This window comes from Ambystoma mexicanum, chromosome 6p (genome assembly GCF_040938575.1).
Source record: "Ambystoma mexicanum isolate Mex_15411 chromosome 6p, UKY_AmexF1_1, whole genome shotgun sequence".
Taxonomy (NCBI): Eukaryota; Metazoa; Chordata; class Amphibia; order Caudata; family Ambystomatidae; genus Ambystoma; species Ambystoma mexicanum.
This window is the reverse complement of record NC_090935.1, coordinates 1,073,492,379-1,073,506,448: the sequence shown is the minus strand read 5'-3', so window position 1 is coordinate 1,073,506,448 and position 14,070 is coordinate 1,073,492,379.

Here is a 14,070-nt window from a genome sequence, read left to right as displayed (position 1 = left end):
CGGTTGGGTTACAAAACCTGGGAAATAACTGACTTTGTTTGTCACAGCCTTAGATTTCATCACTTTAGTAAATGTGTATCCAAGATTTTAAATACTAGGTGCTTGTGTCATAATGAGCTCAACAATAACCAGGGACACACAATGTAATATAGCCCAATTAGGGCCCTATTGTGAGCAGGGAATTTAAACTCTCTTTAACTCACGAGTGGTCAGCACTGGCAGATGATGCATTAGTTTAAGGCATTAGATTGGTTTAAGAAGGGGCTAGCAGAAGTGGCATTAGAATGTACTATTTCCATGAGAGTATGCAATAATTCATGTAATTCATCTAACCTCTGAATGTCCCGTCTTGTTTCTGGAGGCTTCAAGGTATGCTCTAACAATTTAGTCCCATTATCCCTGATATCAGTACCACTAGGGCAGCTTACCTCATTGTAATGTACTCTGGTGTTTTTGAGAGACTTGAAAACGTTCTCTTTGATTAACTAATTTCCACCTGGAGTTTCTATAGTAGAGTGCTTATTTGGCAGTAAGTTTAGGCCCGGGATATATCCCTGCTATTTATCTATTAGCTTTGGATTTTTCACTATTTCAAAGGCCTATGTGGTTTCTTGACAGATCATGTCCTTGGGAAAATCAGTAGCTAGTAACTATTGTCTGTGATGCTATTGTGGCATTTAAATAATCATTAATACTGATAGTACTACGTGATACACCATGTTTTGTTTTATGATTGTGTTTCTTACCAAGAGAGGGAATATCAGGCCAACATTTTTTGATAAACTACTTAACCCAAAAGGCTGGCTCTCCATCATTATATTCCCCCGACTGGCTTGCTTCATCTAAAGTATGGGGCATAATTCCTGATGATGCTTGTGAATCCTGAATAGTTATGATGTAACAACTATCCACCCTTTCCTTAGTAGAATTTTGTCGCACTAGGCCTTGGGTAGAGACATTAAATTAATTACTTTAGCAAGTTCAATTTTCAAATACTGTTGAACATTATACACATTTTTACACAATAAAAATATAGAATTCAGTGTAGTTAGAACTTTCTGTCTCTATTCTGGGGTCATCCATATAAGAGGAATCTGATGAGGAGAGACTCTCCTCACTATGTAATGGTGATGCGTGTGCATTCAATGCAATCACCATTACTTAGGGGAACTGTACAAGTCTGTAGCTGCAATACAATGTGGATCGGGAGATTGACAAGATTTTTCTAAAACAGAATTTGCCAAATTCTCCAGGTTTGACTCATCCTCTAAACTCATGGCCATATCCATCTCCAATATCAGGTAGCGCGGTTAAAGGTTGAGTGGATGCAGAGCCTGAGCTAGCGCTGGTCATGAGGGAGTTAAACAGTCTAATTTCTTCTGTGGCAGGTTAACTCCTAGGCTTGAGAAATGGTGTTCAGGGTAATTCATCGAATTCCGCACAAAAGTGGCGCACGCGACTGGCGCACAGTGTGCGTGTGCGAATGTCTGCTCCAGCCGCGTACGCTAAAATCGATTTCCGCGCACAGCGTATTCATGGATTTTAGCCTCCAAAACCAGCCGTGGCACAGAGTGGCGCAGCGACCCTGCAGCAACGCCCCCAAGAACGCCCTCGCACTAGGAAAAGCCATCAAAATTCCCAATTCAGCGCAAAGGGCTGCGCTAACCCTGGACCAGTTTACAGGGCTGCCAAACACCAAAGGGCAAGCGGGGAACGTGTATTACTGGGGTGCGCATGAAGTTTCACACGCGAAAGGACCTGTGCGAGTGGGGTGCGTGTATTACAGGGGTGCACGGGAAGTTTCACACGCGATTGGCCTGGGTACGTGTATTTCAGGGGTACGCGGGAAGTTTCACACGCGATTGGGCTGGGTACATGTATTTCGGGGGTGCGCGGGAAGTTTCACACACGATTGGGCTGGGTACGTGTATTTCAGAGGTGCGTGGGAAGTTTCACATGCAATTGGCCTGGGTACGTGTATTTCAGGGGTGCGCGGGAAGTTTCACACGCGATTGGCCTGGGCATGTGTATTTCGGGGGTGCACGGGAAGTTTCACATGCGATTGGGCTGAGTACGTGTATTTCAGGGGTGTGCAGGAAGTTTCACACGTGATTGGCCTGGGTACGTGTATTTCAGCGGTGCACGGGAAGATTCACACGTGATTGGCCTGGGTAGGTGTATTTCAGGGGTGCGCGGGAAGTTTTACACGCGATTGGGCCTGGGCGAGCGGGCTACCACTCACCGTCTGCCTTGCGTGTAGAAGAACGCGTAGCCAACACTCACCCGCTGTGAAGTAATAGGTGTGAACCCCAACGCCTGGAAAACACACGCACCGCACCCCACGATAAGCACGTACAGAGCAATGGAAATCCACGTGGGATCTTCAAGCCCTGCCAGGGCAACACCCGTGCGCGCTACGTCACAGACACGCTTACGCGCTAAGGGCCTTTGGTCCAATGGAATCGCGTGCGTGCGCTGACTCGCTCACGCGCTAAGGGCCTTTCCTCGAATTACACAATGACGTGCAATTTTTTCACGTGCCAAATCACTCCGTATCAAGCTGACCACGCGAAAACACACGGAAAACCATGCTCCTGCCCTGAAGGCCATTTTCCTGCCCCCAAGAGTCCCGAGCATGCTCCCACCTGCCATCTGCTGCTGCCTGCCTGCCTGCTGCCCACGTGCCCTGCTATTTGCTGCCTGCACATCAGCCATCTACAGGGGTGCAGTTGCTGTGACCACCCCTGCTGGAACTGAAGACTCCCGACTGGGATACCATCGTTCCACAGCCCAGCCCCAGGACCCAGTTGTCCACCCACACCTGCCTCTGGGGTTGCTATGTCGGGCACACCACCATCTGAGACCACTGGCAACCCCCAGCCAACCGAAGTTGGTGTCCTGGTGGAGCAAGTCCTGGGGCAGTATGATGCCCTCTTCGGAAGATTGCGCGCCGACAAGGAAGGACGGACCAGGATCTGGACGGACATCGTGACTGCCATCAACGCGGAGGGGGTGGCAGTCCGAAAATTCCAACATGTCAAGAAGCGCTGGGAGGACTTCAGGTCCAGGACCCTCAACAAGGCCCAGTGCCTCTTGAAGGCAGCGGATGCTAAGGGGCGCCGGGGCCACCTGTCGGAACATCAAATGAGGGTCCTGGAACGCATATCCTCAGCGCTCCATGTCCAGGGCCTTGAGAGGCAGACCCGTCTAGAGTCGAGCTGTAAGTGTACATACATACTGATTGTAAGCTGTGCGTGTGGTGGTGTGCCAGTAGTGTGCAGGTTGCACATGTGGTTTTGTAGGGCCATGTATGGATGTGTATGTACAGGGCGGTGAGGCTAACACATGCGAGTCCTCTCATGTGTGAGACACATGGATGGTGCATGTGTGTGTAAGCTTGCATGCCAAATGCAGATGTGTGAGCACATATGCTTGAATGACTGTGTATGTAAGTTGCCATGGTTGTAGTGTCACACATGGATGTCGGTTCCAGCTGCATGTATGTGCACCGTGTACATGTGCATGTGTGTGTATTTCACAAGGGTGTGACAGTGATGCAACATGGATGCTTGGGACTCTGATATGTAGAAGACTGATTGCCAGATGTGAAATGGATGCCGATCCCATCACTGCGATAGCTGGTGGAGGTGTACACATGAATGTAAGTGTGGTGGCGTGTGTGCATGTCTAGTGCACTCCCTGTGTTTCATGTGATGTCTGGCTCACCTTTGGCTGCTCATGCTGTTGTATGTGTATGGATGGTATGGCTGTTGCCATATGGCTGTGGAATTGCTCAGGTGTGTGAGTTGACATGCCATGTGTGTTGGGGATTGTGATGCCATGTCTGAAGTTTGACACTGCTACTCATGTGCAACTGGCATGTGTGTATCAGTCCATTGTACAGTGTCCTGATGCCTGTCTCCTATCTCTCCCTGTCTGCAGCGTCAACTGATGAAGAGGGTGGAGAGGGTGCTGTGGAGCACAGGGGCGGGGATCACACCACCAGCCGGAGACGCAAGGCCCAGCTCCCCTCCCAGGTTGTGATCTCGTCAGGGAGTGAGGAGTCCGGTGCCGCGTCCCAGGCCGCAGCTACCGAGGGTAGTTCCAAGAGGTGGAGGTCGGAGTTGGACTCCTCGGCAGCATAAGGGGCAACTGAGACCCCACAGGGTCCGACGAAGGAAGATGGCACGGAGTCATCCAGGTTGGTGGGGGGTTTGGTGGAGGAGGAGGCTGCTCAAGGGACAGCGACGGGGTCTGGAGGTGGGGATTCCACTGGTGCCAGTGGTGCAGTGCAGGGGCAGGGACAGGAGGCAGCACAGGCCGCCGCGGAGGTGCCTGTGTGTAATCCTGTCCCCGATCCTGTGACTGCATCATCCCGCACCAGCAGGGATGCCTAGGTCCAGACCCGTTTTCAGGGAGGGGATCCGCTTACAACAACTGGCCTTCCTATCCCTGCGGACGTGGCTATCCGGGACCGGGTTGAGCCTTTCTGGGTGGGGTGGCGTTGTGTCAACGGGACATGCAAGGTGACCTGCAGTCTTTTCATGGGGAGACTGCACGTCATCTCGAATGGCTCGTTGACCACGTCAGCCTACTGGGACAGGTCACCCAGGCCGGATTCCTCCGTTTGCTGAACCTTGCTTCCACCCCCTCCTCACCTGAACCCCCTCTGCGCCAGTCGTCCTCCGTGCCATCTTCCCACCCATGGATCACCTGGGTACCCTGTGGAGCTGCCTCTGAACGTGCGGCCAGGCTGGTAGAGGACACATCCCTGCCACAGTCAGAAGTCGGACGTCCAGCAGGGGTGGCCATCTCAACAACTGCACCCCAGCCAGAGGAGGATGTGCAGGCAGCAGGAGCCAGGGCACAGGCACAGCAGCAGCAGCAACAAGGTGGGAGCCATGATGGCTCGGGGCCTTCGACATCGGACAGGCAGGCATCGGCCAGAGGGCAGGAGGACCCAGGACGAGAAGTGTCTTCCATGTGGCAGCGGTTAGGCCATGCTATAGATGCGGAGCGGAAGCAGGCGGAAGAGGCACGGCTCACGATGGTCAGGGCGGAGAACTCCATGCAAAGGGCTCTGAGGCGGGCGGAGTGCCTCGCGGCAATTCGCAGGGACCTGGAGGTCCGGATGTCATCGTCCCTGTGAACCCTCTGGGCCTTAGAAGAGGACCGCCTCCGGGACATCGAGCAGGAGTTCGATGATGCCCTGGCCCAGGAAATCAGGAAGTGAGCCGTCAGACTAGCCGGCTGCCATTGTATATAGTTAATTAGTGTTAGGTTTCCTTTTGGTTTTCATTTCATTTGGGGCGCTTGGACAATCCCCCACCTTTTTGTATATAGTTGTTCATTAGGTAGGGTTTTTGTAGGTTTCCTTTCAATGGTTGGGCTCATGGACCCTGGATTTGTACTTTGTATATAGTTCTACACTGGATTTCACTTCATTTAAGTTTCTTTTTTACCATGGATCAATGGATGTGTCTTATTTTTACACTTTGGATTTGGTTGGACGGACAGACTCTTTGGACCCATTTGCTTTTGGATTTATTTGGATTCTGGTTGCACACATTTTTTTTTAATATTTTGGACATGCAGCTTTATCTTCATTATTTCCATTATTGTGTGATTTTTTTAAATTCATTTGGTTAATTATTGAATACACATTTATTATATACTTTACAGATGTGGTCTTATCTCATTTGTTTTGTGCATGTCACAATGTTGATCTTTTCACAGTCATGTGTCACCATTGCGTGGGTCTGAGGGACATTGATTCATGGCCATGCTGGTTATGTATTTTCTATCATGACTTTAGTAATTCAATGTGGGGTGTTTGGACTGGGGTGGAATTTTGTTGGCCATGAGGGGCATGGGTCTGGTGTGTGAGGACCTGTCGGGGGGGACATGTGTGGGGGCCTGCTGGCAGGTGCCCTGCACTGCTAGGGGCTGGGGGTGCAGGGGGACATGAGTGGGGGCCTTCTGGCAGGTGCCCCTGACTGCTGGGGGGTGGGGGTGCAGGGGGACATGTGTGGGGGCCTGCTGGCAGGTGTCCCTGACTGCTGGGGGTGGGGGTGCAGGGGGACATGAGTGGGGGCCTGCTGGCAGGTGCCCCTGACTGCTGGGGGGGTGGGGGTGCAGGGGGACATGAGTGGGACATGAGTGGGGGCCTGCTGGCAGGTGCCCCTTACTGCTGGGGGGGTGGGGGTGCAGGGGGACATGAGTGGGGGCCTGCTGGCAGGTGACCTGCGCTGCTGGGGGTGGGGGTGCAGGGGGACATGTGTGGGGGCCTGCTGGCAGGTGCCCCTGACTGCTGGGGGGTGGGGGTGCAGGGGGACATGAGTGGGACATGAGTGGGGGCCTGCTGGCAGGTGCCCCTGATTAATAGGGGGTGGGGGTGCAGGGGGACATGAGTGGGGCATGAGTGGGGGCCGACTGGCAGGTGCCCCTGACTGCTGGGGACGGTGGCTTTGCAGGGGGACATGAGTGGGACATGAGTGGGGGGCCTGCTGGCAGGAGTCCCTGACTGCTGGGGGGTCGGGGTGCAGGGGGACATGTGTGGGGGCCTGCTGGCAGGTGCCCCTGACTGCTGGGCGGTGGGGGTGCAGGGGGTCATGAGTGGGGGCCTTCTGGCAGGTGCCCTGCACTGCTGGGGGGTGGGGGTGCTGGGGGACATGTGTGGGGGCCTGCTGGCAGGTGCCCTGCACTGCTGGGGGGTGGGGGTGCAGGGGGTCATGCTTGGTGATCAGTAGTGCAAGGTGACATGTGGCTTGGATGGGGGGCATGCCCATGGTGGATGGGCTGTCTGCGGGACATGACCAGGGGTGCAGGGTAGTCCTCTGTGGTGTGGGCTGCCTGCAGGGGCTGTGGAGGGTGTAGAGGGGACACCTGGGAGGACCCACACTGCCAATTCACGTGTAGGACTCCCCGGCACCCCCGAAATACACGTACCCTGCTGAAATCGCGTGTGAGACATCCCCAAACCCCAGTAATACACATACCCCAGTCTCACAGGGCCTATAGCGTGTGTAACTCCAAGCGTACACCAGAAATACACGTCCCCCACTCGCACAGGCCCTTTCGCGTGTGAAACTTCCCGCGCACCCCAGAAATACACGTCGCCCACTCGCACAGGCCATTTCGCGTGTGAAACTTCCGCGCACCCCAGACATACACGTACCCGGATCCAATCGCGTATAAAACTCCACGCGAACCCCAGTTATACACGTACCCCACTCGCCCAAGGCCTATCGCATGTGAAATTTCCCACGCACCCCCGAAATACACGCACACGCTATTTTTCACACAGCGGGTGTCCGTGTTTGTCGCGTACCCCTTTGCACGTCATTTGTCCTAGAGGGACACAGTATGGTACATTCATCATAGCTGTATGTACGTGCTTTTTGTTAGCGTACATTTTTTTCATGCGCAGGGACGCTACCGCCTGCCTTCGTGTGGCGGACGTGTTTATGCCTGTGCGCGTCTTCGCCCGTGCGCTGGTTTGCCCTATTCGATTCCATGAATACATGTTGTAGGCGAGCGTGTGGGCGTTCCGTGCACTTGCCTCCTGTACTTTCCCCGTGACGCCCAAATTTTCACGCGTTGTTCCCCATTCCGCGTGTCACGCCCCGTGTTACGCCTTATTTTGGGGTATGCACCGCGCTATGTGCGCTTTCGCTGTGCGCTTAGCGCACTCTGTTTGAAGGCGTACAGGCTTTCAGCGCACATTCATGGATTTCCACGTGCACAGACTTCCATGAATCGCTGTGCGCGGGTTTCACTGTGATTTTCGCACTGGCACTGCGATTGGCACGCTTTCGCACGTTTGCGCTGAAAATTTCAGCGCACATTAACTCCATGAATCGGCCTCGTTATCTTCCCTAGATCACGTTCATCAATATCATTTAGTTCACAAATAGAGCTAGTAACACCAGCCATAGTTGATTTTGATTTTTTCATTAATCTCTTTCTTGCTTTTTTCAGGATATAGGCGGCATTAAATGCTCCGGTGCAGCCAGCACGATCGGATGAACGTAATGGGCAGTTTCAAGTAATTGCTGGCATTTCTGGGTGAAAAATGTAATGAGTCAGCAGTTTGCCACCAAAATCCTTTTAGTGAGCATGTAGACACAGGTGCGCTTGCTAAAAGAAAGACCCAGAGTCAAAGCCTATATGTAATATAGAGCGTCCTCAACAGAAATCATTTGTGAAGCGTCACTTACCATCAAAAGAGTACCATTAAAGTTGGGTCAAACCTGCTTAGAGACAGTCGGGCTGTAATAGTCCCGTTCCTCCACATTCCACCAATGACCACAGTAACCACTTGCTCCACTTCCATCCGCGCTGTGCTCTGCGCCAGACTGGTGGTATTATAGTGAAACAGCAGAGTCCAAAGTCACACGCTCCACCTCACAGCATAGGCATAGGGGACAGACTCCAAACAGTCCCGCCACAGTAACCACTTGCTCCACTTCGTCCATGCCGTGCACCACGCCAGACAGGGGGTAGTCTAGTGAACCAGAATAGTGCAAAGTCACATGCTCTGCCACACAGCATACAAATTGGAGACAGACTCCAAAAATTCCAACCACTGTAACCACTTGCTCCAATTCCGTCTGCTTTCCTGTTGTAAGTGCAGCATCACCTGAGGATCAGTGCATCCTTCATGATACATGTTTGATATTAGTCGACTATCTATAGCTTTTCAACTCTGTCATTGTGTACTCAAATGTAAATAAGTATATCTGCATTTTAAAATCCTGCCCACTACTTCAATTGGCAATACGTAATGTATACTTGAGGTAATTTGAAAGATCGATTTTGCCTATACTCCCAATAGCTTTCTGAGTATATTTTAAACGAAGAGCCTAAGAGACTGGTTGCCTTTTCACATAAGTTACATGAAGGAGATCACAAAAAACAAAAACATGTTTCCTCCTAACAGTATGTCTTAATCCGTCCTCAGTACTTCTTACATTCGCAAGTGAATGAAATCTAGCAAAAGATTAGACACCATGCTAGCTTTGACCACATTCGAAATGCTGATTTTCTGGAGAACATGCCCACGTTCTTGAGTTGCCTCAGCTCAAACTTTCTAACTTCCAACCTGTTATCTTACTCAAGTGGCAGCAGCAAAAGCAATGCAGAGTGAAACATCCTGTGCCAAATGCTGCCAAACATGTAAGGGCAGTCACAACACAAGAAACAGCACAGCACACTTGATTAAAGACCTCAAAGCACAAATGAGAATGGTTTTACCTGTTCCAGCCTGTCCAGAATCAAGCAGCAATAAAAGATGATCTTGCATATGGGAGCAATTGACTATTTTCTTGCCTTAACACATGCATGGATTTTTGATTATTTTCCCCCTATATTTCTTTGTTCTACATGTTGAGATTACACATCAGTGTATCTAATTCAATAGCTAGTTCATATGCATGCATCACAGTACGTTCACTTTCCTCCATGTCAAGCTCTGCATCGCTGTGCATGCAGGGTTCACCAACAGCAGGCGGACTACCTTGATGATATTCCCGACTTTCCTCAGGAGTATCCTTTGCGATTTCTGGTGATTTTCCTCTTCTAACATTTCTACATGCTTTTTAATCTTAGAGTAAAAATGTTTACTTTCTTTTCTAAGCAGCTCTTCCTCATTACACCAAGGTAAGTACAACTGCAAAGGACAAACATGGAACAGTTCCTTTTTTCTGTGGTTTGGCAATACAGTTTCATGTGATTGATGAGAGATGTATCACCAGGCAACCTGGACAACAATTCCGTTTATAATGTACACATTTCACATCACCTTCCCTGTCGTGGTAGTCTGGCTAACGGTATCAATCAGATCAATTCTGAGGCTGTTGGGAAACCTAAATTCCTCAAAGGCAGTACCATGTTTTAGCACTTGTTTCCTATTAATTGCAGGGCCAACGCATAGCCAAATAATGTAAATGCTTTGTCCAAGTAGAGGCAAGTTTCTGAGTCCAATTTAGGCTTTTTACGCATGACACTCGCTATATGAGAGAGGATTTTACTACCAAAGTTAGAGGTTTTTGATTCTGACTTGTGCCACCTGAGAGATCAGCCCAAACCTCATTTGCATCACTCTTCTTTTGCTTTGGTCAAGGGGACTGTAACATTCTGAGCCACCACTGAGATGTTATCAGCTACATACTGGACAGCAATATTTGCATTTCAATTCACAGAAATAACAGGATATTGTAGTCATTAACAGACTGAGACTGTTTGTCTTTTTTGAGGTGCTATGTATTTTTGCTAGATTTTCCAGGGACGTTTGTGATGGGCAGAAGGCAAGACACTGTTTCCCTGACCAGCTGCGCATATGGACTTTGGAAATCCAAACATGCACTTTGTATAGTATTTGATTTTGCACTCATATTTATTTCAAGAGTATATGACACAATCAAAGGCCTGCATTTATAGGCTCATAACTCGCACTATTGGATATTTTTATTATAGAACATGTAAATGTTTTACTAGAAATTCCACAATCGAACTGTCACTCTCTTTCAGAATCTTTTTCCAAACTTTGAATCATGTTCGACCCACAAAAGCATCTGCATTTGGGGTGTTCTGCATGATACTATTTTCTGAAGAAAAAAAGTGTTCAACTGTACGCAATGGAGCATTTTATTTATTGCAAATAAGATGCAGAAAGGCAAAGAATTAATCATAAAAGAAACAATAAGAGGGCAGGGTACATAGCACACATTACAGTGTCATCTTCAGTATACTCTCGTTGTTTTCGTGACTTTCACAAATAGAATCTGCAAGATCATCTCAGACCTATTATGTGCAACAAAAAGTCACAAATCAGATTTGGGACCTAAGCTCGGAAGCATACCTAATACCCATGAATATCTTCTGTACCAGTCCTATTTAGTTACATGCTTGCTAGCCAGGATGTTGGTTATCTTTGATCTGAAAAGAGTTTTGAAAATCCACCTTATAGTAAGAGGACAATATATGCTGTGTTTGTCGGGAAACTGTGGTTCTCAGAATATATAGTTCTGTTTACAAAAATTCTGAAGAATAAATAGCTGTTTGGCAATCACCTTAATCTCCACCATTTCCAGTGTGAAAAAGTAATGATAAACCGCAAACCTCGAGTACTTTCTCCCATACATTGATTAGTGCACCTTCAGCTTGTCACATCTGATACAGTTCAAGGATATCACTTATAATGTCAAAGATAGAAAATGGGTGAATCGTGTGATTCTAATACAAACCTTTGGATTCACTGTGTGTAATTCACCAAAATGTCCCTTCTGTTGACATCTCTCTGAAAGGTACATCAAGAAGAGTAATGTCATGTACATTTTGCATATCAATTTAGAGATCATTCTCTTCAGCAAAATAATGTAATGTATTTTCCCAACATTAATAAGATCCTGCTAGATTTTTGTATCTTCTGTTGCAACTCCATTCACCAAACCAAAAAAGAATCCACAGGATGACATTACACAGCTAGAGTGTGAACATTATGCTTCAAATCAAGTGATAAATATACCAGTTTTCCTGTCATGCATCTTACGATCTCTTTTTAGGCTGTTTACAAATGAATCACCTCAATATATTTAGGTTTTCATGCTGCATGCATTGCAGCCGCGCACATGTATTTTAAAATGCTTTTAGAAGCTATAGACTCTTTTCTGAAACTAACAAAACAATATTTGCACATCGTTTCAGTTTTACTCCGATCAAAACATTAATCCATGAATAAATGGATATACAGTATGTTCTAAGCATCAACTCTTCCATCATATCATTTCTGTATATGTGATTTATAGAATGATCATAGGCTTCACATCATCTATGGTTTCAGTAGTCAGCACTTTATTCAGAAATTCAAAAGACAAAGAGGCACTTTAACAGTGATTTATTTTAGACTAATATACTAATATAGCAAATGTTAGTGTGATGTGCTGCCATTATAACTGATTACTACATTGTCCCTTTCCTAGAAAACATAATGAATGACCTTGTAGTCCAGTCAATTCACAAACTTCACATTCATAATTTTTTTGTAACATTTGAATTGGTCTCACATCTCACTTTGTTTAATTTTTGTGTAAATAAGTCAAAACTATTAAAAGTGTACACAAATGTTTATGAATGTTGCAAACAAACATGCACTTCCTCACAAAGGCAGGCTCCCACTTTTGATCATAAATGTGCCCTAACCCTCTTCCTTGGTTGGCAACACACTGCTTTGTTTTCTCGTGTGCACTGATGATATATTTGTTTAACCTTGGAGCCTCCCCCTGGTTCAGTAATGGGAAAAGTCGCATTTGACATTTGATGATAACGTTCTCCATTAAAATATATTTCTGTTGAGAGGTCTAAGGTCCATCTCAAATTATGCAAACATTTTCAGAAGCTATTTTTCTAAAATGCTTACATTTCTGAAAGAGATCCCTAGTTAGTTTATTGAAGTTATGCAAATTAATTCAACATTAAAATTGCCAGCTTTCTCTTAACAGGAAAGGCTTTGTTAGTGAAAGCTTCAAATTGTATGAATCACGCTTCGGTTTTACAGTTCTCGTTTTGCTGATAAAAACTTTTTTGTGGAGATACCCCATCATATTAACGGGGTAATTCATGGAATAATTGTGTACCGAAATGTGTGGCGCTAGTGTGAAAAAGCCAGCGCACACGTGTGATTCACACGCAAGCGATTCATGGGAGGCTCTGCACGTGGCTCTCCCGGGACCTGCGCCAAATCCGTGCTTACCCTACACGTCGCTGCGACTATCCAAACGCTATGTGTGAAACGCACATCGAAAGCGCACAACTCCTAGTGCACACACCTAAAAAGGGGGTGGAACACGCGGAAGGGGGATCAACGTGTGAAAATGTGGGCGTAACTGGGGAAGCACTGCTTGGAAATACACGCAACGCCCACACGCTCGCAAACAACATCTATTCATGGAATCAAATAGGGAAAACCTGCGCATGCCAAAAGACACGCACACGTGTAAATACGTCCTCCACGCAAAAGCAGGCAGAAGCGCCCTCGCGCAATATAAAAGTGCATGCAAACAACAAACAAGCATGTACAGCTACGATGAATGTCCCATTTCTTGCAGCAGTGATCGTGGGACAAGGCATGCAGAGGAGAATAGCCAGGCCCCACATTCTTTTGCCCAGGACCAGCCTTTTTGGGATGCCTGATGACTATGACAAGTATAAGTTTCCACCTCATATCATCGTAGACCTGGTCACTGAGTGGGAGGATAATCTCACATCACCCACCTTGTGCTCCCAAGCACTGAGCCTCTTGGAAAAGATGTTCAATGTACTGCAATTTTTGGCCACTGGGTCATTTCAGCGGACAACTGCCATAGTTGGGGGCGTCTCACAGCCCACGCAGTCACGCTGCCTACGCCAGGTGTTGGTAATCATGACTGCGCACCCCTCAGTCCACAGGCACATATACATTGCCAGAACACCTGCAGAAAGGCAGGCCATGGTCCAGGACTTCTGCACAGTGGCACACTTCCCCAAAGTGCTTGGTGCTATAGATTTCAACCATGTGGCCCTACGTACACCTAGGGCCACTGAGAACATCTACCGCAACTGCAAGCACTGGCATTCCATCAACGTGCAGGTTGTATGCGATGCCAAGGAAATCATCATCTCTGTCTATGCAAACTATCCAGGGTCCACCCATGACAGTTTCATATACAGAATGTCCGCCCTGAGCCGGGATCTTGAAGCTGGGAAGCATGGCAACAGATAGCTCTTTGGTTGAGTACAAATGCCTGTGCACATGCATGCATGTCACACACAGACAAATACACCAGCCCAACTAATGACAACCATTATCACCTCCCCAGCGGACAGTGCCTACCCTCTGAGCACCTACATGATGACGCCAATACAGAACCCCACCACACCACCCCAGGTAAGATACAACGCAGCCCATATTGCAACCAGGGCCATAGTGGAGTGCACATTTGGAGTGCTCAAGTCACACTTCCGCTCCCTTGACCACTCTGGCAGCCAGCTACTATATGCACCCCCAGTAGTGTGCAGGTTCATTGTGGCAGC